Genomic DNA, 24,774 nt, shown 5'->3' with positions numbered 1-24,774 from the left:
GTTTAAATAAATTAGTAATCAAATAAAATGTATTTTTTATTTAAAAACTATTCTAAATCCCAAAATATAACAACTTTAAAACTAAATCCAATCAAAATCTTTAAACTAATATCAAAATTATAAGAAAAACCTACACAATTTAAATAAATTAGTAATCAAATAAAATATATTTTGTTTATTTACAAAACTATTCTAAATCCCAAAATATAACAACTTTAAAACTAAATCCAATCAAAATCTTTAAACTAATATCAAAATTATAAGAAAAACCTACACAATTTAAATAAATTAGTAATCAAATAAAATATATTTTGTTTATTTACAAAACTATTCTAAATCCCAAAATATAACAACTTTAAAACTAAATCCAATCAAAATCTTTAAACTAATATCAAAATTATAAGAAAAACCTACAAAATTTAAATAAATAATATTCAAATTAATTCTAAAATAAATTCTTTCAAAAAGTATTTCTAATTAGTAATCAACAAATAAATAAAAAAATTTGAAAACCTAATTCTAAAATAAATTCTTTCTAAAATTAAAATTTAAATCCATATCAAAACCCTAATTCAATAACAAATCCAATCCAGACCTAATTCTAAAAAAATATTAACAAACAAAAAAAGAATCACAAATCAAAATCATAATAAAATATGAAACTTACATGATTTCAGATGTTTGTAGATGGTGACCGGTTGGAGGTGACCACCGGCAGAGGAAAGCAGATGAACGGTGGCGGAAGGGAAGCAGATGACCGACGGCGGATGGGAGGACAAGACCACCAGCGGAGGGAAGGAGAAGACCACCGACGGAGGGAAGAGATGGCCACCGACGGAGGGAATAGTATAGGGAAGGAAAGACCGCGGCAAGGCAACAAGAGGCGGGGAGGAGAAGACCACCGGCGGAGGGGCAACGATCGGTTTCAACAGTAGAGTTGTGGCTGGGAAAAAATTATGAGGCCACATATATATATAAGTCTTTCAGAGAGATATAACTGTCGAAAATCCTTAGGAAACAATTAGGGTTTTGCCGCGTGAATGAAATAATGGTGGGTATTAATTTTTGCTTCGCAAACTAATTTTGGGTTTTGCCACGTGAATGAAATTCACCATCCCTCGGAGTTCAGTCTGAAAATTTTTGGCTTCCCTCGGAAATCCGTCACATAATTATTGCATGTATATTTATTGGGCAGTCAACCATTTATTTAACCAAAAAAAACACAAATGTCAGAAATTCCTCGGAACAGTCCAAGTCCCTTGGAAATCACAGTTACATTACGATCATAATAGATAAAAAATCACAGAGTTTTTATAAATCAAATAACTTTCCACTAAGTTTCAACTATATCTCTAATATCATCTTATAAACACTTAAGTGTAGATAATGTAATCTTTCAAATGTTGTATTTTTTTGTGGTACAATGTTTTATAATCTAATTTATTGTCAAAATATGGCTTATTATAATATTAGACAACACATTAGATGTATCAAAACTACTAAATTCTTTAAATAAATAAAAATCCCTAGGAAAGTCGTCGGAAGTTTCCGACGAATTTTAGAGGATGCGAAAGAATTTTTCGAGAGATTTCAGAGGACGCGGTTAAGCAACGGTAATTCGTCGGAAATTTCCGACTATTTTCCTAGGAAACGAGTTTTTTTCCTTAATCTGACCACATTCGTCTTCCCTCGGGCAGTCCTCTGAATTGTCCGAGGAATTTGCGAGGCCATATTAGTTTCCTTGGTTATCCGTCTGTAATACCGAGACTGATATATATATATAAACGTATTTAATATATAAATATACAAATACATACCAAATTATATATATAATTGCTAATTTAATGTTATGAAAATATAATATGAAAACTTCAAGAGTTAAAATTTATTTCTATGTTTTTTATAAATATATTCATATAATTATGAAAATAGAATAAAATACAAAATTAATACAATTTATCCCTCGTCTTCGTCATCCGATGAATATTCAGAATTGTCCGAATTAGAAACATCCTCAAATTCTCCACTGTCTTCCTCAGAATCATCGTAAACCTCGTCATCTACAAAGATGGTGAAATCAGCGACAAGATCAATATGTAGAGAGTGGTCAACCACTCCTATGGTACCCAATGAGTTTTGCTGCATAAATTCATGTTCACTATCATCGGAAATCCCAACAATCCTTCCTCTAGGATTTACTGTCATCATTGTGATCCAAGGGTCATTTGCTTCAGTTGCCCGAGGATATCTAATGTAGCATACTTGATTAACTTGTGAAGCGAGGATGAATGGATCATATTCCTAGAGTCTCTTTCTCAAATGTATTGTTGTGACACCGAATTCGTCATTTTTCACACTAGATCCAACAATTGGATTGTACCAATCGGGTCATTTGCTTCAGTTGCCCGAGGATATCTAATGTAGCATACTTGATTGACTTGTGAAGCGAGGATGAATGGATCATATTTCTAGAGTCTCTTTCTCAAATGTAATGTTGTGACACCGAATTCGTCATTTTTCACACTAGATCCAACAATTGGATTGTACCAATCACATGAGAAAACAATGCACCGTTAATTGATCATCCCCGGATAACGAACATCTAAGATTTCGCGAAAGACACCATAGTATACAAGTTCACCAGATTGTGCCGACACACCATAATCACAAGTTGGCATAGTCTTTTTTGGATCTAAGAATCCTGAATGCATAACCACGAGTACAATACATGGGATTAGCTTCCGCAACATATAAAGGCCCATTAACCATGTAGGACATGATTGCCCTCTAGAAGACATTGTTGTAACCTATAGAAAGTTTTTTTAGAAAAAAAAAAATCACTTTAGTTTAAAAATAGATTTTACTAAAAAAATTTAAATAAGAAAAAACTTACGTAGAATTTTAGCCAACGACTAAATTCAGCCTACTTGAGTTGTTGAACTTCATCCTCGCTAATGTCTCGATATGTAAAGCATACTTGGTCCAAGTAAATCCTATAAATTAATTAACATGAGGATAAATAAATTTGCAATTTCATATATAATAAAAATGAATTAGCATTTCAACTGTAAATTTTTAACCTCTCATACTCTATAAGCTCTTCACAATTTGTGATTATGTACATGTGCAAGTGTTGTACCTCTTCCTCTGTTAGCCTTTGTTTCTTTGCTTTTCCACTTAATCGACCAATTTGGGAAAATATATTTGGGACTTGTACATGGTAAAAAGGTGTCTCCCCACCATCATCATGTCGAGCAGGTTTTCGCATCTTTGTTTAAACGTGTTTCGGAAAATAATATTCCGAGAAGTGTGTGGTTTCTTCGTTGATGTTTTGTGCTACAATAGAATCTTTGACTCTCGCCAAATTTTTAACTTTCTTCTTAAGAGTGCCCATGTAGCGCTCAAAAGGATACATCCATCGATACTGAACATGACCGCCAAGTGCTAACCCTCGTGGGAGATGAATTGGAAAATGTTCCATAATATCAAAAAAAGACGGTGGAAAAATCTTCTCAAGGTTACATAGGATCACCGGTATATTTTGCTCCAAGATATGTATCCCTTCTACTGTAAGCGTCCTTGTGCATAAATCTCAAAAGAACACACTTATAGCCGCATAGATTATAACATGAAATGTTAAGATATTAATAAACATTGGTAATTAGGCATAAAAGATAAATAATTTGTACGATAAAATACCTGCAATTGCTTTGTGTACATCATGTGGTAGAAGATGCTGAAAAGCAAATGGAAGGAGGCGCTGCATAATGACATGACAATCGTGGCTTTTCATTCCTTGAAACTTCCCTTCTCCCATATTCACGCAGTTACGAAGATTAGATGCATACCCATCAGGAAATTTGACATGCATCATAATCCACTCTAAAAATGCTTCCTTGGAAGATGCATCTAATCAGAATTGAGGGGTTGGTGCTTTCCTTTTTGGCATGACATGCAGTTTTCTTTGAGAACATATATCAGACAAGTCCAATCTAGAATTCAAATTGTCTTTTTTCTTTCCTGGAACATTTAGTATGGTGTTCATGAGATTATCGAAAACGTTCTTTTCTGTATACATGACATCAAAATTGTGCTTCAACAAAATATCCTTCCAATATGGTAATTCGAAGAAGATACTAAACTTGTGCCAGTTGTGATGATTGCCATATCCATCAACGATATCATGTTCATTACCACCGCAAACCGCTCTCTTCTCAGCACCAATAGCTATTAACTGATTCAAAAAAATTTCGCCAGAATACTCAGGAGGTGGACTATCAAAGACTTGTCTGTTCTTTTTAAATAATGTGGTGCTCCAATGATAAGGATGGTCTTCAGGGAGCCATCGTCTGTGAAAATCAAACCAACTCGTTTTACGTCCGTGTTTCAGCTGAAATGCATCGGTGTTATCTTGACAATACAGACAAGCTAACCGTCCATGCGTTGTCCATCTAGATAACATACCGTAGCTGGAAAATCGCTTATAGTCCACAAAAGCATCTCCGCATGTTGAAATTTTGGTTCATTGAAACATTGAACGCTTCTACACCATGTTCCCATAACATTTGTAACACATATATCAATGGCTGTAAAAAAACATCAAGTGCTTTATTCGGATGATCTGGACCTGGAACAAGAATGGTGAGAAAAAGAAACTCTCGTTTCATATACAAAGATGGCGGAAATTTATAAGGTGTCACGATAACTGGCTACAATGAATATTGTCTCCCATGTTTCCCAAAAGGATTAAAACCATCTGTAGACAAACCAAGATAAACGTTCCTTGGCTCATACGCAAAGCTAGGATAGATTGACTGAAAATGTTTCCATGCTTCTGCATCCGATGGGTGCGCAATTACACCGTCTGATGTATATTCTGCATGCAATCTCATTGATCCTGCTGCACGCTCTGACTGGTACAATCTTTTCAACCTCCCTGCCAACGGTAAATACCACATTCTTTTATATGGTATGGGAACTCTTCTACTTGTGTCCTGATACCGAGGTTTTGCGACAAAAACAACATGAAGTGCGGCCTTCGACTTCTCTCCAATAAATCATACAATTATCACTGCACACATCTATCACCTGATATGGCAAACCAAGTCCAGCTACGAGTTTCTGCACCTCATAGTACGAAGCTGGTGAAAGATTATTCTTTGGCTAAATTCTTTCACAAAATCAGTAATCGCATCCACACAACCCTCTGATAAATTCCAATCCGTCTTGATGCCCATCAACATAGTTGCAGCTGATAATGGTGAATGACCCTTCTTACAACCATTATACAATGACATAGTTGAGGCATCTAACATATCAAAGAATCTCTGGGCTTCTAAATTTGGTTTTTCTAATCTTTTTCCGTCCTGAATTAATGAGGGCGCATTTTCCCTAAACGCATCGTTCACCATATGAAATGTACCTACGTCTACTTCTATCGATGGTTCTTCTACACTATCCGGAATATAATGTTGACTAGTACTACCATAATCTACCATTGATTCACTTTCTCCATGCGAAAAACATATCTTATAACCCGACATAAATCTATCCCTAAACAAATGCTTCTTTACTAATGATACCTCCAGATTTTTATAATTCCGACATTTTGGACAAGGACAAGACATAGTACCTGTTTCTCGTGTTATGCTCTGGTTTGACGCGAATAACAGGAATTGTGTAAGACCTTCCTTGAACTCTTCTGTAAGTTTGCCCGTCTCTTCACTGTATCTAGGTTTATCCATCCATGAACGAAAATAACCATAAGGATCTGAAGAAGACATTATTGTTGGTATACAAGATTATCTCCAAGTGTTTAGTTCGAAGACTGAATAAACACTTAGATGGAATAGTATCTAATGCGCAAGCAGCTTTCATTCCTGGTCGACTCATTCAAGCCAATTTCATGATAGCTCATGAAGTAATGCATTCACTAAAAGTACGTAAGAGAGTATCAAATTCCTATATGGTGGTTAAAACTGATGTAAGCAAAGCTTATGATAGGGTAGAGTGGAACTTTTTAAATTCTACCTTGGAATTATTTGGATTCTGTGATAAATGGATTGGTTGGATTATCGCAACTGTCGAATCTGAGAGCTATTCCATCCTGATAAATGGTTCACCCTTTGGACATGTCAAACCAGAAAGAGGAATACACCAAGGTGATCCCTTATCTATTCATCCTCTGTTCGGACATATTGAGCCATGTTATCAGATCAAGGTCTGCATATGGTGATATAAAAGGAATTAATGTTGGAGATAATGCACCGCGTATCACACACCTACAGTTTGCTCATGACTGTTTGTTCTTCTGCCAAGCTTATAGAAAAAACTGTCAAGCGCTAAAAGATGTTTTTGATGTGTATGAATATTATTTGGCACAAAAGATCAATACATCAAAATCTATGATAACTTTTGGTTCCGTGTATATGGATCAACACAAACTAGGTTGAAAGTGATTCTTGAAATACCAAATCAAGGTGGAGGTGGCAAATATCTGGGATTACTATAACAATTTGGCAGGAAAAAACATGAGATGTTTGAGTACATCATCACCAATGTGAAACAAAGAACATCAAGTTGGAGCACAAAACGCCTCTCACCAGCTGGAAAAGAAATAATGCTCAAATCAGTGGTTTTGGAAATGCCAGTCAATGCAATGTTTTTTTTGAAGTTGCAAAAAGAAGTTATTTTGGACATTGAATCAATACTTATGAATTACTGGTGGGGGAAGGGTGCTCAACAAAGAGGAATTACTTGGATAGTCTGGAAAAAATTACCACATTCAAAGAAAGAAGGAGGGCTTGGCTTCCTTGATTTGGAAAAGTTCAATGATGCGCTATTAGCAAAACAAGTTTGGCGGTTAGTCCAATATCCAAATTCTTTGTTTGCCCTAATAATGAAGCCTCGCTATTATCATGATGAATCTATCCTCGATGCAAAACCCCCAAAAAACCAATCTTATGGTTGGACTTCTCTATTAGTGAGCATTTCGTTAATAAAGAAGGGTTCATGATACTATGTAGGTGATGGAAAATCAATTAGAATAGGGATAGATAATGTCACTGACTCTCCACGGCCAATCCTCTCTATAAACCAACAATTTCTTTGCACGTTGGACACACTCATGGCAGGGACAGGAGATAGCAGATCATGGGAACTACAAAGCTTATCACATACATCACAACAGACGATATCGAACTAATTCAACATATTTACCTTGCACAGCAAGCCCAGTCAGATTCTCTTACCTGGAAATATTGTACCTCAGCGACTATGTCAAGTCACGTTACTGGTTGTTAACACACAATCCTCTCTCTAGTGACATGCCTCCAGATAAACCCTATGGATCGATAGAGCTCTAGAATATAATCTAGAGGTTACTAGTGATTTCAAAAATAAAACATTTCCTCTAGCATACTATATCTCGAGCTCTCCCAACCATAACAAGACTAAGATCATGAGGTATGTCATTAGATCCCCTCTGTCCTCGATGTCGTCAATCAGAGGAAACGATAAACCATGCCTTATTTACATGCCCTTTTGCACATATAGTTTGGCGTTTTTCAAACACTCCCTATCTGCATTTGACTCGCATATCGAATGATGCTGAAGAAATCATCTCTAATATCATCACATCCATCCTCAACTCTGCGCATTCAGAGAGTGAAACAATGTTACCATTATGGCTAATTTTGTGAATTTGGAAGGCCCGTAACAATTGTGTTTTTAAAAACTACAGAGAAAGCCCTTCAAAAACTGTTCTGTGGTCAAAATCAAACATAATGACTGTTTTGATTTTATGCATAAAAGTGACATACTTTCTCAAAGAAGAGATGAACATCGTGAGTTTTCTAGATGGACAGCTCCGCCTATCCAATGTGTGAAATATAACTTTGATGCAGGTTTTAACAACTCAAATCATGAGGCAATCGGAGGTTGGATAATACGCGATTGTTATGGTTCACCTTTAGCTTGGGGAGTAACCAAATTTTCCTACGTCTCTTCGCCTTTAGAAGCAAAAGCAAAAACAATGCTAGTCGCTTTACAACAATCATGGATTCCGGGTTATACATCAATTGAAATCGAAGGTGATTGTAAGGTTTTACTGAACTTGGTCAATGGACGATTACGACACAAAAATCTAATAAATATTCATCAAGATTTACAGTACTGGTCTTCAAAATTTATTTCTATAAAGTTTATTTTCGCGAAAAGAGACTGTAATAATTCAGCACATTTGTTAGTTCAGTTGGGTTGTATTAATAGTTCTTTTTATGTCGAGTCTGTAATCTTGCCAAAATGGCTACAAGAACAAATTTGTATTGATCGGGTTTAAATCAATATAAGCACTATTTGAGTTAAAAAAGAAAATAGCACCCAAACATAAAGGGTATAATAATGATAACACGTGACTTATTTACGGACAAATCAAAACAAATTAATTTTAAATTATAATTATTGCAGTGTATCAAAATTAGCAAAAAAATAATAAAAAAGAAAAAAGTTGATGTCTTTCCGTGAAGTTAACACCACTAAATCTCAACTTTATTTCAACATTATTTATGATAATATTTAATTGATACAAACATCAAATAAGCTAGTAGATATATAGTTTTGAATGCGTCAATTTTATTTTTTTGGACAACTACTCAAGGCCTCGTGCATTTCATTTAGCAAATGTTGTTGTAATTCATATCTGCGCATTACAAGAAAGAGGTGACTCCGGTAATTAGAAACATAAAAAACGTAGAAACACGAGTTTTCTTCTGTTCTCCTAAAAAATAATTCATAATTGTTTTTTGTGGAAAGTCAATATTGATAAAAATTTCATAAAAAATTATGGAAAAAATGGAAGAGAATTTTTATCTTCATATCAAAATATCCGTAAAAAAACCCGTTCTTACCATTCTTTTAACAACTTTCTCCTACCATTTTCCTACCAAAATATCATAGCAGTTTCCTACAAATTTCTTACAAAAATTAGTCATTAATTATTAATTTATGTAATATATATATATATATATATATATATTTTACAAAACAAATAAATAAAATGTCTAAATTCAATTTGCCAACAAATTCTACTGTTAACCTCTACTGTTCCGCACATAACATCGACCATGCAGCAAGACCAAAGCGCTGCAGTATGTGACTTAGACCATGTACAATGGTTATCAAATTCAACACCCTCCACCTCAACTTTTAACACTCCACATCATATTCTCTTTCTTCCACTTAATCATTCAACACTCAAATTAATTTTAACCTCTCCAATAGTTTTTTTTATTAAAATTCAACACCTTACCACACTATTTTCACTTGATATTCTTATTTTCATTTAATTTGATAACAACACATTTATAGTTATAATTAAAATTAATAAAAGTTACATTAAAAATTTGAATTTGTTTATTTTTATTTTATATTTTTAGCTAATTTTTTAATATAACAAAAATAATAATAATTATTATTATTAAAACAATAAAATTACACAAACTTCAATGGAAAAAATACAAACACACAACACAGCTAATAAAACGTACAAAAATTAATTAGTACAATCTTCTTAACTTAACTCACACACAAAAATTTGAAAACCTCTTTCATCACCGAACGATTGGTGAGCTCAGTTTATATATGCATATTTAGCGACTAATAAGTGACTATATCACGTAGTCACCAAAAACAGGTACACCTACCCCGGAATGATAAAAACGTGTTTTAAACCAACTTTTAGCGACTGCTTTGCGTCAAAATTCCGACCACCGAAAATGTCGCAATTTAGTCGCCAAATTTACGACTATACTCGCGACTTCTTCATTAGTCGCTAATTTGGCGACTCTTTAAGGACAAAATTCACAACTTCCTTTGTTTTGTCCAATTTAGCGATAAATGAACGATAATGTAGGAATTGTCACTAAACAGTCGCCAAGTAGTAGCTAAATTGCCGCTAAATTTAACGACTACGGTTTTAGTCGCCAATTGTAGTCGGAAAAACCGTGTTTTCTTGTAGTGTAGATAGTATGCAATATCATACGGGCGTTGGTTCACAAAGAAGTTCACTTTTGGAGTATTTCCTTGTTCAACATCATCGAACATTGATATCGTTCAATTTGCCAGGACACCCAAAAAAAGCATGTCATATCCATAGATCAGGAGATGCAACTGCTTCAAGAATAACAGTGGTGGTTCCCTTACCTCCTCGAGTAAATTGCCTTCCCACGCTGTAGGTCAGTTTTTCCATTCCCAGTGCATGCAGTCAATACTTCCAATCATACCCGAAAACCCCTGCATCTCGCTGACATACAACTATATGATTCCTTTACAAAATCTACGCAAGCACTCCAATGCTGTAATACCTCAACCATACCATATGCTAACATTCGCATAGTTGTGGTACATTTTGCTAATGGGGATATACCTTCTTTATTGGCTGGGTCAACTCGTTGGATGAAGTAGTTGGCACTGCTTGACAGGTCACCAACGATTCAGAGGAAAACTTGTTTTCGTATCCGGAATCAACCACGAAAAATTGTATCATCATATGTAGGTTGATAGGCAAAGTAGTCGTCAATGTCTTTGGTTTGCCGCTACATGATCTCTCTTCAAGTACTTTCTCTTAATTCTACTTGGATAATCTTCTTCTATTTTCTTTCGACACTCTCGAAACGAGTAGATGATATACCTCTCTTCAATTTTAGATTGCCTTTTGTAGGCTTCGATATCAAAAGGAAATTCTGATGGATTCAGTGAAATGTATTTTCTAGTAAGATGAGATTTTTTATATTGATTCATCAACGGAAGAATGAGTCTCATTTATAAAAAAAATTATGTGGTTGAAATTTATGGAATCCAAATTGGTATGCAATGCATTTAACTAATAGATAAGGAATCGAGAAGCCAAGCTTATCTCCCTCGCCTCTAAGCAAATCGAGATCCCAGTATCTGAAAATTTGGCCAATACTAGCCAGTTTTCTGTGAAACAGAATCACCGCTCATCTCAACATTGAAACAAGAATCAGTCATGCTCGCAGTATCATGGACAGAAATAAGACACACGTCATCTGAAAGATTATCAAGGCAAGTGCCAACTGTGTGGTACTCAAGGCCACAACGCAAATTGATGCTCGCAACTGTACTCCAAATAGCCTATCATGTGCCACCAAAGCACACCCAATACCGCCCTTTGCAGCCATCTACCAACCTCGCTTTTGGCTCTCCGTCTCCTGCTGATCCTTGGGTGTTGGACAGTGGTGCCATGCATCACATGACGTCTGGTCTTTATAATCTCTCACTCCATCAGCCTTATACGGGTGTGACTCTGTCCTCATTGGTGATGGCTATGGTTTACAGATAACTCACATTGGTTCAGTACCTCTATCCTCTCCCACTTGTCCATTCAATTTGCTGAATGTTCTTTGTGTACCACATCTCCATAAGAACCTTATCTTTGTTTACAAACTTTGTAACACTAATAAAGTTTCTGTGGAATTTTTCTCTACTGAGTTTCAGGTGAAGGATCTCAGCTCGGGGTCTCTTTGTTGTAATACAAGACTAACAGTGATCTCTATGAGTGGCCGCTCTCTTCCTCCCATGTCTCCTTGGTTTTTGCTTCATCCTCTCCTAAAACATCAATGGCTGATTAGCATTATAGCCTTGGCCATCCTTCTTTTTTAATTCTTAATTCTGTTGTCTCCAAATTTTCTCTTCCTGCTCAACAGTCTATCTCCACAAACTCTTTGTGTACTGATTGATTTATCAATAAGAGTCATAAACTCCCTTGTCTTCAATCAAACATCAATTCTACTCGACCACTTGAATACATTTTCTCTGATGTATGGAATACACCAAATCTCTCGTGTGATAACTACAAATACTATGTGATTTTCATCGATCTTTACACACGCTATACATGGTTATTTCCTCTCAAAACAAAGTCTCAAGTTCGTGATACCTTCATACCTTTCAAGGCGCTTGTGGAAAATCGATTCAACACCAGGGTAGGCACTCTATATTCTGATAATGGTGGTGAATATCTTACTCTCAGACTATTCCTCGCTGTTGTTGGGATCTCTCACTTCACATCCCCGCCGCACACACCGGAGCACAACGGTATATCTGAAAGAAAACACCATCATGTGGTAGAAACCGGCTTATCACTGCTCACCCATGTTGGCATGTTAAAATCTCACTGGACCTATGCATTTGCCGCCCCACCTACCTCATCAATCGTCTACCAACACAGGTTCTTCATATGGAGTCCCCGTTTTATAAGCTATTTGGCACACCACCTAATTACAACAAGTTACAGATCTTTAGGTGTGTCTGCTTTCCATGGCTGCGACCGTACAACACCAACAAACTTGAGAATAAATCCACAACGTGTGTCTTCCTTGGCTATTCCTTGATGCAAAGCGCCTACTTGTCCTTCCAACCTACCTCTGGTTGTATCTACGTCTCTTATCATGTGAAGTTTGACGAGACTGTATTTCCTTTTCACTCTTTCACTAAAATCACTCCTTCCTCAAATTCTTCGCCATCCTCTCCTTCCACTGCCCCTGTCGACATACTCCCACTCCTTCTGTCACTCATGTCTCCTGCCTTGTCGCCGGAACCCCTGGACTCCGCTCCTCACCCGTCACCATCGCAGGAATCTCAAGGTATGCATCCCTTACCTTCGACTAATGACCCCTCTGGTACAGCCGATCTAGAATCAGCACCTCGAATCAATCCACCTGAAAGCTCTTCTGGACCGAATTCACTATCTATCCCCAGGCCCAACAGTCCAACACAGGTCCAACCAAAAATCACAACCTCACAAACCCCAAATCCACTACCAAAACCCACCAAAAAAAAACCCAACAAACAAAAATCCTTCGCCCCGACCATTATAACTTCGTCTTCCTCCTCTCATCAACCTGAAGTCCAGAATCCACAAAACACTCATCAGATGCAAACTCGCCGCAAAAACCGAATTACAAAACCCAATCCCAAATACACCCACAACATCGTTCTCATATCCAGTGCTCCACCCGAACCTCTTACCATTCGTCAATCACTCAAAGCCAGTAAGGTCACCAATGGCGTCTTCACCAAAGCTAACCATCCATTCTGGTACACCACTAGCTGACCCAACAGAGTACAGATGATTAGTTGGAAGCTTGCAATATCTCGCCTTTACCAGACCCGACATTGCATACGCCATGAATCGGTTGTCACGGTTCATGCACCGGCCAACGCACACGCATTGGCAAGCAGCCAAGCGAGTCTTCCGATATCTCGCCGGCACTTCTACTTTACTTCTCTGCACAGAATTCTCTCACACTACATGCATTTTCCGATGCCGATTGGGTTGGCGACCGTGATGACTATGTATCTACAAATGGTTATCTTGTGTATCTTGGAAAGCATCCTATCTCGTGGTCTGCAAAGAAACAGAACAGATTCGCACGATCATCAACAGAAGACAAATACCGAGCTGTTGCTAACACAACCGCGGAGGAGCGCTGGTTGTGCACCATTCTTACTGAGCTTGGCATCACCATAATGGTTAAACCTGTCATCTATTATGATAATGTCGGAGCTACATTTCTCTGTGCCAACCCCGTCTTTCACTCCCGCATGAAGCACATTGCCATCGATTATCACTTCATCAGAGGACACATTCAACAAGGCATTCTTCGACTCGCTCATGTCAATACCAAAGACCAGCTTGCGGACACTAACTAAACCGTTATCTCGACAATGATTCCTGGAATTGAGAGACAAGATTGGAGTGGTCTCAAACCCCTCTATCTTGAGGGGGCGTGTAAAAGAAATCACACAATCATCGTGATTCTCACAATCATCGTGATTCCCGTATCTCTAATTATGGAATCTTCTGTATATAGTTAAACCTAGCATCCTCCTCTTGTAATAGTATATATGTGACTGTAATCGATTCTTAATAAAACAAGTTCCATCTTCTACAATATGCACTCTGCCAAAAAAACAACAAATATTCATGAGATAAGGATAGCTAGCATGAGTAATGTCTTATGCTCACACATCCGGTAGGAGTTTCATATAGAATATCATAAGATTTTGTGATATTTTTTTGTAATACTTATTTTCTATGTTTATCTTTCTATAATATTTTATCATCACTTGAAAAAAGATTGTAAATTTTTTTTACTTTATTTATTGTTTTAAAATTTTTTACTTTATTTATTGTTTTTTACCAATATTTTAAGTTTAATTAACTTGTATTTTTAATGATTAAAAGATGCCACATTCTTAATGAGGCCAAAACACTTACTTTGGAAGCTAATCATAAACAGTCCATTACACCTTCAGTTCACTTTCAAACAATAGTAGACAAGCCTCATTATGCTAAATAAAACTACACCTTCACACATTTACTGAAATACTCCCTTGAGAAAATTGACTTCTTGAAAACAAAATCCATCATTGTGTCCACTCTTCCGTGGTTTGCGCTGAAAATATCCTATAAGTTCTTAGTCCTCACTAACCAACTGTGACTCCATAGATATAACCTCCATGACTTTTAGACACTTATACTTTAGTTGTGCTTCCTTCAGCATTTGCAAGCAAAGTAACTGCAACCTTTGTCGTAATTGATTCACTTTTAAATCTGCCATTTCTATATAATACACAAACAAACAAAAATGATCAGATTCATTAGTTTTATAGTTTATCTTATTCTACAATATCAGAATAATAGAGAAATATGAAGTTTCTAAACACATTTAGACTACGATACTTCTTCATCTCGCCCCACTAACCTTTTTCAGAATTTAAAAGTTCTGTGTGGAGCTTCAGCTTGTCCCCAAACTGTTGTGAATGACTTTGTTTTTGTTACTAAAATTACTAGTATCTTTTCTTCTCCAATCTTGTATAGTTTATTACATATTTTGTTGACTCTCCTATCTTTTGTATTTTTTAAATATCACTTTGAACAACAATAAAATTGTATCAAAAAGAGAATCGTTATTTGCATTGTACATTTACGGAACATTTTATCAGCTACAATAAGATGGATCACAGAGATTGCGTGATATATATAATAATGTTGTATCAGTATGCAATAATTTTAATTCAAGAGAGAAGCTGACTTCATCATATGCCTGAACATCGTAATATTGTTACCTTCAAATTAAATAGATTATGCAATCAATGAAGACGTTCTGATTCGTCTAGGCCTACTAATCATTGCACAACTTTTAGCCCAACATACCAAAATACCCAATATATTATCAACATATAGATCCATAATTGTTATTAGCCCTAATAAGTAATAACACTTTCTCTTCTTCTCGACAGCGCCGTGCATCTCCACCTCTTCACATCCTCTCCTCTTTATGCGCTCTATGTACATGGCGTTTTTTCCTGTCAAATGCATTCAATTCAATTATAATTACTCCAGTTCTCCACACTCTTACAGAGCATGTCATGTCTTCAATTGTAACGGCTAAGGTTCTAACGGATATTTGTGTTGTTCAATGCTCTCTCATCTAATGCTTAACCCACTACTCCTTTCTTTAATTGTCGTAAGTCGCACTCATATATAATGCAATCACTTGCAATTGCAGGAGGCTTACCTTTTACTTTGGCTTACAATTCTATTTTGACAAATATGAATTCCAATATCGTTTCATACGCTCACCTGAAAGCTGACCGTCTTGACTAACACATCGTCCGAAGAATGCTCCGCTTCTGGCCTGCCCGCAACATCAAAAAAAAGACCAACTTATGGGCGTAAACTTCCTTATCATTGACGAGAAGGTACCCTCCATCTCATTCTTCTCTTGATTAAGTCTGAAATACTCTATTTCCCTATTTAAATATTACCCTGTTTTGCAGTGTACTATGATGCAAGGCATCATTAATGTCATCCATCTCATGAAATTTGAAAATTCTCTACGTGATGGGACAATATATATTATCTTCACCTTTGAAGTTACAAGAAGCAACTCACATTTTAAACTCACTAATTTCCATTTCTCTACACGCTTCATACATACCACTATTTTTGATGAATTTGAAGTGTCTTTCTATATTATTTCGAAAAAGCAGTTAAACAAATCACTATACCCTTTACAAACAATCTTAAATGTCTTACCAACGTAAAGCTTACACCAAACTACACTAACGTACTGGATAATGCAATAAACAATCAAAGCAGCAAGACAAAAAAAATTATGCATCACTTACATCTACACACACACATTAACCTATATTATACAAACATAACTAACCTCAACCTCAGGTAGATTAAAAACCAAATTACTCACTTAAATTATAGTTAACTAGGTTCGGACCCACACGTCCTGCGGGATTATGTTTATAAACAAAATTAATTTTGTAAATATAATCAAACTTATACTAATTAAAATTCTAGTTTGATATTTTGTTTGGTTTATTAATGTTTGAAAATTTAAAATAATAATGATTTCACCAGTATCTTAATATTTGGAACAACATAACGGTTGGACTGGTAACAAACTAAACCAAATAAATGATTGGTTAGATTTTATTGAATTTGTGAACTATCAAATTGAATATATAACCGCTAACAGCGATGAAAACCCGTTTGAAACATATACAAATATTTAGGGATGGCCGTAATTCTCTTTTCGTTTTGTCATGTTCCATTATGTCCTATACCCTTTCTCAAATTTTCGTTGCATAACAGAAAGCATTCCCAATATGCGACATTCCGAATATGGGACAAATTTCCGATTGAAAACGGGAGGGGACCGGACGAAAACATAAATTCTCGAACTCTCGTATGAAACAAACATAAATATAATTCATAGTATATCTATATATCTGTTAACATCATATATTTGGAAAAATAAGAAAATAATATAATTTAATACATACAGCTGATTACAATATAGTCATGGAAGATTAATTGTGTAACACCCGCGAACCGAAATCCCGGTTTGGGGATTGCATCGGTCGATGCAGAAGGTGCATCGGTCGATGCAGGTTCAGTTTTCAGCGTTTTGACTTTTGTCTCATTAGTCGACTTTGCCCGTTTTTGAGAGAAACAAAAGAGAGAAAAAGTGTTCTTGGTGATTTCTGTGGATTTGTGACGTTTCCTGGTGAGATCTGAGGCTTAGGACGTTGTAGGAGCTTGTTAGGAGTGTTCTATTGCTTGTTTGAGGTTCAGATTCTTCTGTGGCAAAGGTAAGTGCATGACCATGGCTTATCTAAGCTGGAGATTTCTCTGATCTGCTTGTTATGTGTTGTTAGACTTGTTAGATTGTTATTTGGGACGTTGGGAAGCTTTCTTGTGGCTTGGGATTGAGTTTTATGGTTGTAGGAACGAAGATCCAGCGAGAATATTTGGGGAAAAACGATGCTCGGCATTGCATCGGTCGATGCACTCTGTGCGTCGGTCGATGCAAATGCGAGGACGCACGTAAACTCTAGGGTTTTCGTGCTATGTCGAGTATGCGTCGGTCGATGCAATGGGAGCATCGGTCGATGCAAGGTTAACTTGCATCGGTCGATGCACTCTGTGCGTCGGTCGATGCAATGGGAGCATCGGTCGATGCAAGGTTAACTTGCATCGGTCGATGCAGATCTTGTGTCGGTCGACGCAACCTTCAACTGGTGTCGGTTGATGTTGAGTCCTGGTTTGTTATGGTTGATTGTTGATTGTTTATTGATGGTTAGAGATGTCTCTATTGCTTGTGTGTATAGCCCAGTAGAGGGGAGGATTGCCTTACTGAGTGTTTATTAAATACTCTATGTATTGCAATATGTGTTTGTAGTGCAGGTAAAGGCAAAGTGTGATTGTGGAATCAAGGCAATGAAGAGGAGGATGTTCTATTGGTTCGCTTGGTTGTCTGGCTTCTGTTAGGTCGCTATAGTTGATTCCTAGAATGTTGTTCAGGATTGTTGGTTCTCTGGTTTATGTTGTTTGAATCATTAGTTTATGATTTAGAATTATTGTTGGATATTGAATTATTATTGGTTATTTCCGCTGTTGATTGTGATTGTGACTAAGTGGCTAGTGGGTATGGGACCACTAGTTGTAGTTTATTATTATTATATTATCTTTTTATTTATTATTTAAAAAAACTGGGTCGGGTCGATTCAAATTGTACTTATATAGTTTATGTATATGTACCCCTTGCTGTATTTGCTGGTTTCAAAAGTTAATTAATGTTAATGCAAAGCTAAACTACATACTCTAATAAAGACTTTTCTACAGACGTTTATTAAATAAATCTATAGAAAAATTGAAGAAAACAAACACTAATATGTTATAACAAGAGGTTTCAGGAATTGTTCTCTTGTATTATTAATCTATCCCATAAGATATAACATATATATAGTGATACAATTTTTAGGGTTTTAGTTTATACACCAGATCTACTAATGGGCCGATAATGGGCATCCATACAATATAGAATATTCATAACACTCCCCCTTTGATGACCATTATAAAAATATAGTCCCAAAATGCGCATATAAGATGCTGCCTCGTTAAATACCTTACCAGGAAAACCCAATGGGAAAAACCATGGTTAAGGGAAAAAGAGTGCAACGCGCTTTTACTCCCCCTCTTGAGTACATCACTTGAAATATTTGAGATGACCGAACCAATATGATGAAGTATCTTCTTGAAAGTAGTGGTTGGAAACACCTTGGTAAATGGTTCGTCAAATCTTCACTTGAACAAATTTGTAGGACATGTATATCACCGTACATCACCATTCTTCTACAAGCTGTTGGTCTCTTAGATGACTCATCTTGATCATTATCTTCGTCTCTCACGATCTCATCAATGTATATCAAAGACTTTGAAGATGATAGTCTTTCACCATTGGAATCAAAATATTCCTCTTCAGGTGTTTATATTTCGTGTGTTCTTCGTTGTCTCGTTAAAAACTTTTCATGCAAAAAACCAATGGGATAAAAACCATGATAAGGGAAAAAGAGTACAACCACGCTTACGATCATATTTCTCTCCCTGAAAGCATCATCTTCAGGTTATACATTATGATCATATATATCATCTTTTCTGAACTGTTATAAACAGAACTCATATGATCATCATATATTCTCTCGGGTCATTGAACTTCAAGTCATTTGAACCCCTTTCATATAGAAGATCTATATGAACTTTAAGTCCAAATCATACAATCTTCCAAACAATCATCTTATACATAAGAGTTATTCATACTCTCCTTGTAAAACTTTCTCTTTCAACTCTTCTTCTTAGTATGGTACTACAAGACCAATTTTCTATGTAAGATAATGTAAGCATCTTGAGATAACATCTCTCTCATCAGATGTCAAATCTGTAACCTCAAAAAATTTCATGAAATATTTGATCTTACACAATCTGATTTCTCCATCTTTCAGGAGTAATATTTCATCACTGATTATTTCTCCATATATTCCTTGGTATTGGTATATGAAATCACTACTGGAGATCAGATAATCTTTTCATGATCAACATATTTCGCACTTGTTCTTTTACCTTTCTTTTAACAAGAACCACTTGTAAGTGATGAAGAGACAAGAAACACATATAATTTTTCTTTTAACGAGGTTCAGTAAAAGCCTACGTCCTTAAACTTTCTTGAAAATACTTCTTGAACACAATCACAATGAGTGTTCAATCTCGGATTTACACAACCATAAGTTCTTCTCTTAGCTTGTTCCCGATTTATTTTCAACCCACTATGAGATCCCTAAGATCAACAACAATGATCTACACACATGATTTTCTCATAGAGATAAACTCTCACCTTTTTCTCTCCAAAGGTGTCAAAAAGCATCAAGGCTTTTTTCTTGCTTTTACAATATTCTCGAGAACTATAAAGTATTGCTTCTAGCAATATAATTAGCAAGATAATTACTTTAAGGGATATTTTTTTTATAGTTTGAAAACCTTATAAATAGACTAATCAACTCTTGCCTTATTTTCAAACTAATAAGGGATCTAAAAAGTTGCTTCCACCATATGAGAGTGCATTTCTCATAATAAATATCAAANTTACCTTTCTTTTAACAAGAACCACTTGTAAGTGATGAAGAGACAAGAAACACATATAATTTTTCTTTTAACGAGGTTCAGTAAAAGCCTACGTCCTTAAACTTTCTTGAAAATACTTCTTGAACACAATCACAATGAGTGTTCAATCTCGGATTTACACAACCATAAGTTCTTCTCTTAGCTTGTTCCCGATTTATTTTCAACCCACTATGAGATCCCTAAGATCAACAACAATGATCTACACACATGATTTTCTCATAGAGATAAACTCTCACCTTTTTCTCTCCAAAGGTGTCAAAAAGCATCAAGGCTTTTTTCTTGCTTTTACAATATTCTCGAGAACTATAAAGTATTGCTTCTAGCAATATAATTAGCAAGATAATTACTTTAAGGGATATTTTTTTTATAGTTTGAAAACCTTATAAATAGACTAATCAACTCTTGCCTTATTTTCAAACTAATAAGGGATCTAAAAAGTTGCTTCCACCATATGAGAGTGCATTTCTCATAATAAATATCAAATACTTATGAGAATCATTGTACTACTACATGTACTTTCTCATAAAGATCCTCTTATGTCCCACTCATTTTACACTTTCAAGTGTAAGGACTACAAGTCCAAATATTATCTCTTTAAGAGACTTGAACTATTTTATAGTTACTTCTTTCAATGATTAACCAATCATTCTTTGTGTACACTTTCAACTTTTCTATTAACCGCGGATTTACGATCCTCTATTTTAATCCATAACATAATCAACTGCAACACTGCATGCAAACATATTACGACGTCGATTTGCTTATTGGTTCCTTTTCTTTCGAGACATGACTCAACTTGTTGAGATTTCTTTTCATTATGATTCTCAGGTACTTGAATCTCTTTCTTACTCATGTCTTTGTCTCTAGATATCCTCTAGAGATTTTATATAACTCTCTGCTTCCCCAGTGCCATATTAATTTATGCTCCTTTTCTTTACCGAGGATGCTTATATTTGGAACCATAAGTCTATCACATTTCATGCGATCTTTAGACTTATACTAGTAGTTGATCTTATCCTTCTAGGACATTGATATTAATTAGAGCAGAACTGGTATATGTGACTTTGTCACTCAAGGTCAGAAAATGCCTTCTAGCATATTTGCTAAACTTTGCAAATAAATTATCTTTTTCAATTTCTAGCGCACATTTCAAAGTACGAGGATCAAGATAATTTCTCTCAATATAATTTTTTTACCAGCTGTTTATTTTCTCCCNTTGCTTCTAGCAATATAATTAGCAAGATAATTACTTTAAGGGATATTTTTTTTATAGTTTGAAAACCTTATAAATAGACTAATCAACTCTTGCCTTATTTTCAAACTAATAAGGGATCTAAAAAGTTGCTTCCACCATATGAGAGTGCATTTCTCATAATAAATATCAAATACTTATGAGAATCATTGTACTACTACATGTACTTTCTCATAAAGATCCTCTTATGTCCCACTCATTTTACACTTTCAAGTGTAAGGACTACAAGTCCAAATATTATCTCTTTAAGAGACTTGAACTATTTTATAGTTACTTCTTTCAATGATTAACCAATCATTCTTTGTGTACACTTTCAACTTTTCTATTAACCGCGGATTTACGATCCTCTATTTTAATCCATAACATAATCAACTGCAACACTGCATGCAAACATATTACGACGTCGATTTGCTTATTGGTTCCTTTTCTTTCGAGACATGACTCAACTTGTTGAGATTTCTTTTCATTATGATTCTCAGGTACTTGAATCTCTTTCTTACTCATGTCTTTGTCTCTAGATATCCTCTAGAGATTTTATATAACTCTCTGCTTCCCCAGTGCCATATTAATTTATGCTCCTTTTCTTTACCGAGGATGCTTATATTTGGAACCATAAGTCTATCACATTTCATGCGATCTTTAGACTTATACTAGTAGTTGATCTTATCCTTCTAGGACATTGATATTAATTAGAGCAGAACTGGTATATGTGACTTTGTCACTCAAGGTCAGAAAATGCCTTCTAGCATATTTGCTAAACTTTGCAAATAAATTATCTTTTTCAATTTCTAGCGCACATTTCAAAGTACGAGGATCAAGATAATTTCTCTCAATATAATTTTTTTACCAGCTGTTTATTTTCTCCCTCTCATGTTGGAAAAACTGTCTCACTAAAACAGTCTCTGCATCTCGAGACTCAAATTCTCGAGATATTCAATCTTTAAAAGAGTTTCATATCCAACATATTTCCAACATTCTTTCAAATTCCATCTTATATAATTGTGGTGGAGCAACCAACATGTATAACATATTTAGATGGAAGATATCTGGTTTATGACCCAAACCAATTGTAATGAGGGAGTACTTATGATTATTCGTTGGCATGATGCGAATTACTTAGACATATAGAGTCATTTATGTCAATTACTTGGCATGGTTTCACCACCATTGTCAATTAACCAAATACTCTCGCAAACTCCATGTTGCAAGTTAATAACAAACATATATAGTGGATGATCAGTCCACAATATCGCTTCGTATACATACCAGAAAATTGACATTATCCAAATCCATGGGGTCGGTGAAAACCATATAATCGGCTTGCTTTGTAAAGCAACACACATAATAAATCACAAAGAAAACTCTTTAGGTTCTCTAATGAATCTTTTCAGAAATTTTTGATTATTCTATCGCATCACTACTGAACCGAAATGGCTTAACCTGTCATGCCTAACAGTGAGATTTTCACAAAGCATTTTATCTTCTAGATAATGCATGTAATCTCTAAAATCGTTTTATTGCCTTGGGTAATACTTATGATTTCAAAGTATTTTCTTCGCATATTGTCTCAACATTATTACTTTTCAAATCCTCAAGATTTGCTTTTGCATATGAGTGATTAAACTCATTTTGGGTGTGAACATAATCTTATATTTGTTCAATCACCTATGTATGTGGGATTCATGAATTCTCCCCTTCGAGATGATGACACTTCATGTCTATCAATCTCGATTTGAATCCCACTCTGTAATCAATAACATTCTCAAACTGAGTCATGTATTATATCTTAAACCTTTTAACTTTGAGACTTGGGAGACTATAACACATTAATATCAAATTGTGTTCCATAAACAATAGTAGATACACTCTTCAAGAGCTTTCAATACTTTTTCTACTACTTATTATTGTAGTAGAATAGTTGAAATTGTCTCACACTATTGTAGTAGAATAGTTGAAATTGTCTCACACTAACTTCTTTCATCATCATCATATATAGATGAGATAAGTACCTCATGTACTTATTATTCACTTATAGTGGAGATAATAGTGGACTTAACCGCGACATTATATATATATCATACCCACATTTATAACCACTTTTATAGCAACTTTCTTATCATTGATTTGACATTTTCTTTTTCTTTGCATAAATTCATATTCAGTTTAATGAATAGACCAAGCCAATAGGATGTGATTTACATCAATATCTCATAATTTTACACAGTCACAAAAAAATGAGATTATAATATTTTTAAAAAATATTTTTCATTATATTGTGTCTTACACGACAACAATATTTTGTGACAAGTAGAATATATTTTCTCTAATATATTTCCAACAATGATATTATCTTCTATTATAATCTTGGTTATAAGTGGAATTAAGTTGTTTGTATATATTCTCTTATAGGCTTTTAGTCATTTACTTTCTTTAGATTATTTTAAAGAACTATTGAATTTTTATGGTCATATTCTTGGTCTTAAACCTCTTCATAGAAGTGATGCCAAGAAAACATGATCAATAATCATTATTTAATAATTTGCTACTAAATTTTCAATTTATTCACCAAATAAGGTTGGAGATATGATTTAAAATATTTCATTATGATATTATATCTAATTTAATTTTGTGATTAAACAAATAAAGTAATTCACAAAAATTATAACCATCATATAAATGAATGTTAAATAAGTATTAAGCATCATATCTTTATATATATATATATTAGGGACCTTTTATTAAATGTATTTAAAAATATGTGTATATATATATATCTATATATATCACATTTATATATTATATTTGGGATATATTTCACACCAAAAAAAATAATTTATAGGCCTCTATTAATATAATTTTCATAAAAAAGTGGTTTTATTTATTTCTTTTTTTTTTAAACAGTAAAATAAAAATTTTTGTCTTAGCTATAAGCGTAAAATTTTTGGTCCAAGCAACTTTGCCCAACCCCTCCAAGCAGAGGCTAACTATAACTATAAGCGTGAGAGATATTTTAAACATGAAAAATACTTATCTCAATAGGAAGAATGATTGGAATTCTGAGACACCTTGGCTATAGATTTTAGCGGAAGTTTATCGATCATATACTCGATCAGTAGAGCCGTTTTCCTCTAACGATTATTTGCTTAATAATCCTCTATGTTAGATCCTTTACTTCAAAACAGTAAGAAATATGTAGTCAAATCACAATTTTTTTTGTATAAATATATTTAAGATTTCATAAATGAACGAGTAGCATAATAAACTATGCCTATGGATGTATGATCCCAACGAATCCTAATGAATGAATAAGCATAATCTAATCGATCAGAGTATAGAAATTGAAATTGATCCTAAGTCAATCTCGTAATAAATCAACATATGGAGCAAATCATTACTCATATTCAGAACACACGATTAAATTGACCATACAATAAAATAATAATGTTTTCAGTTCGTGAGA

Source organism: Camelina sativa, chromosome 8 (assembly GCF_000633955.1).
Source record: "Camelina sativa cultivar DH55 chromosome 8, Cs, whole genome shotgun sequence".
Classification (NCBI taxonomy): Eukaryota; Viridiplantae; Streptophyta; class Magnoliopsida; order Brassicales; family Brassicaceae; genus Camelina; species Camelina sativa.
This window is presented reverse-complemented; position numbering follows the sequence as displayed.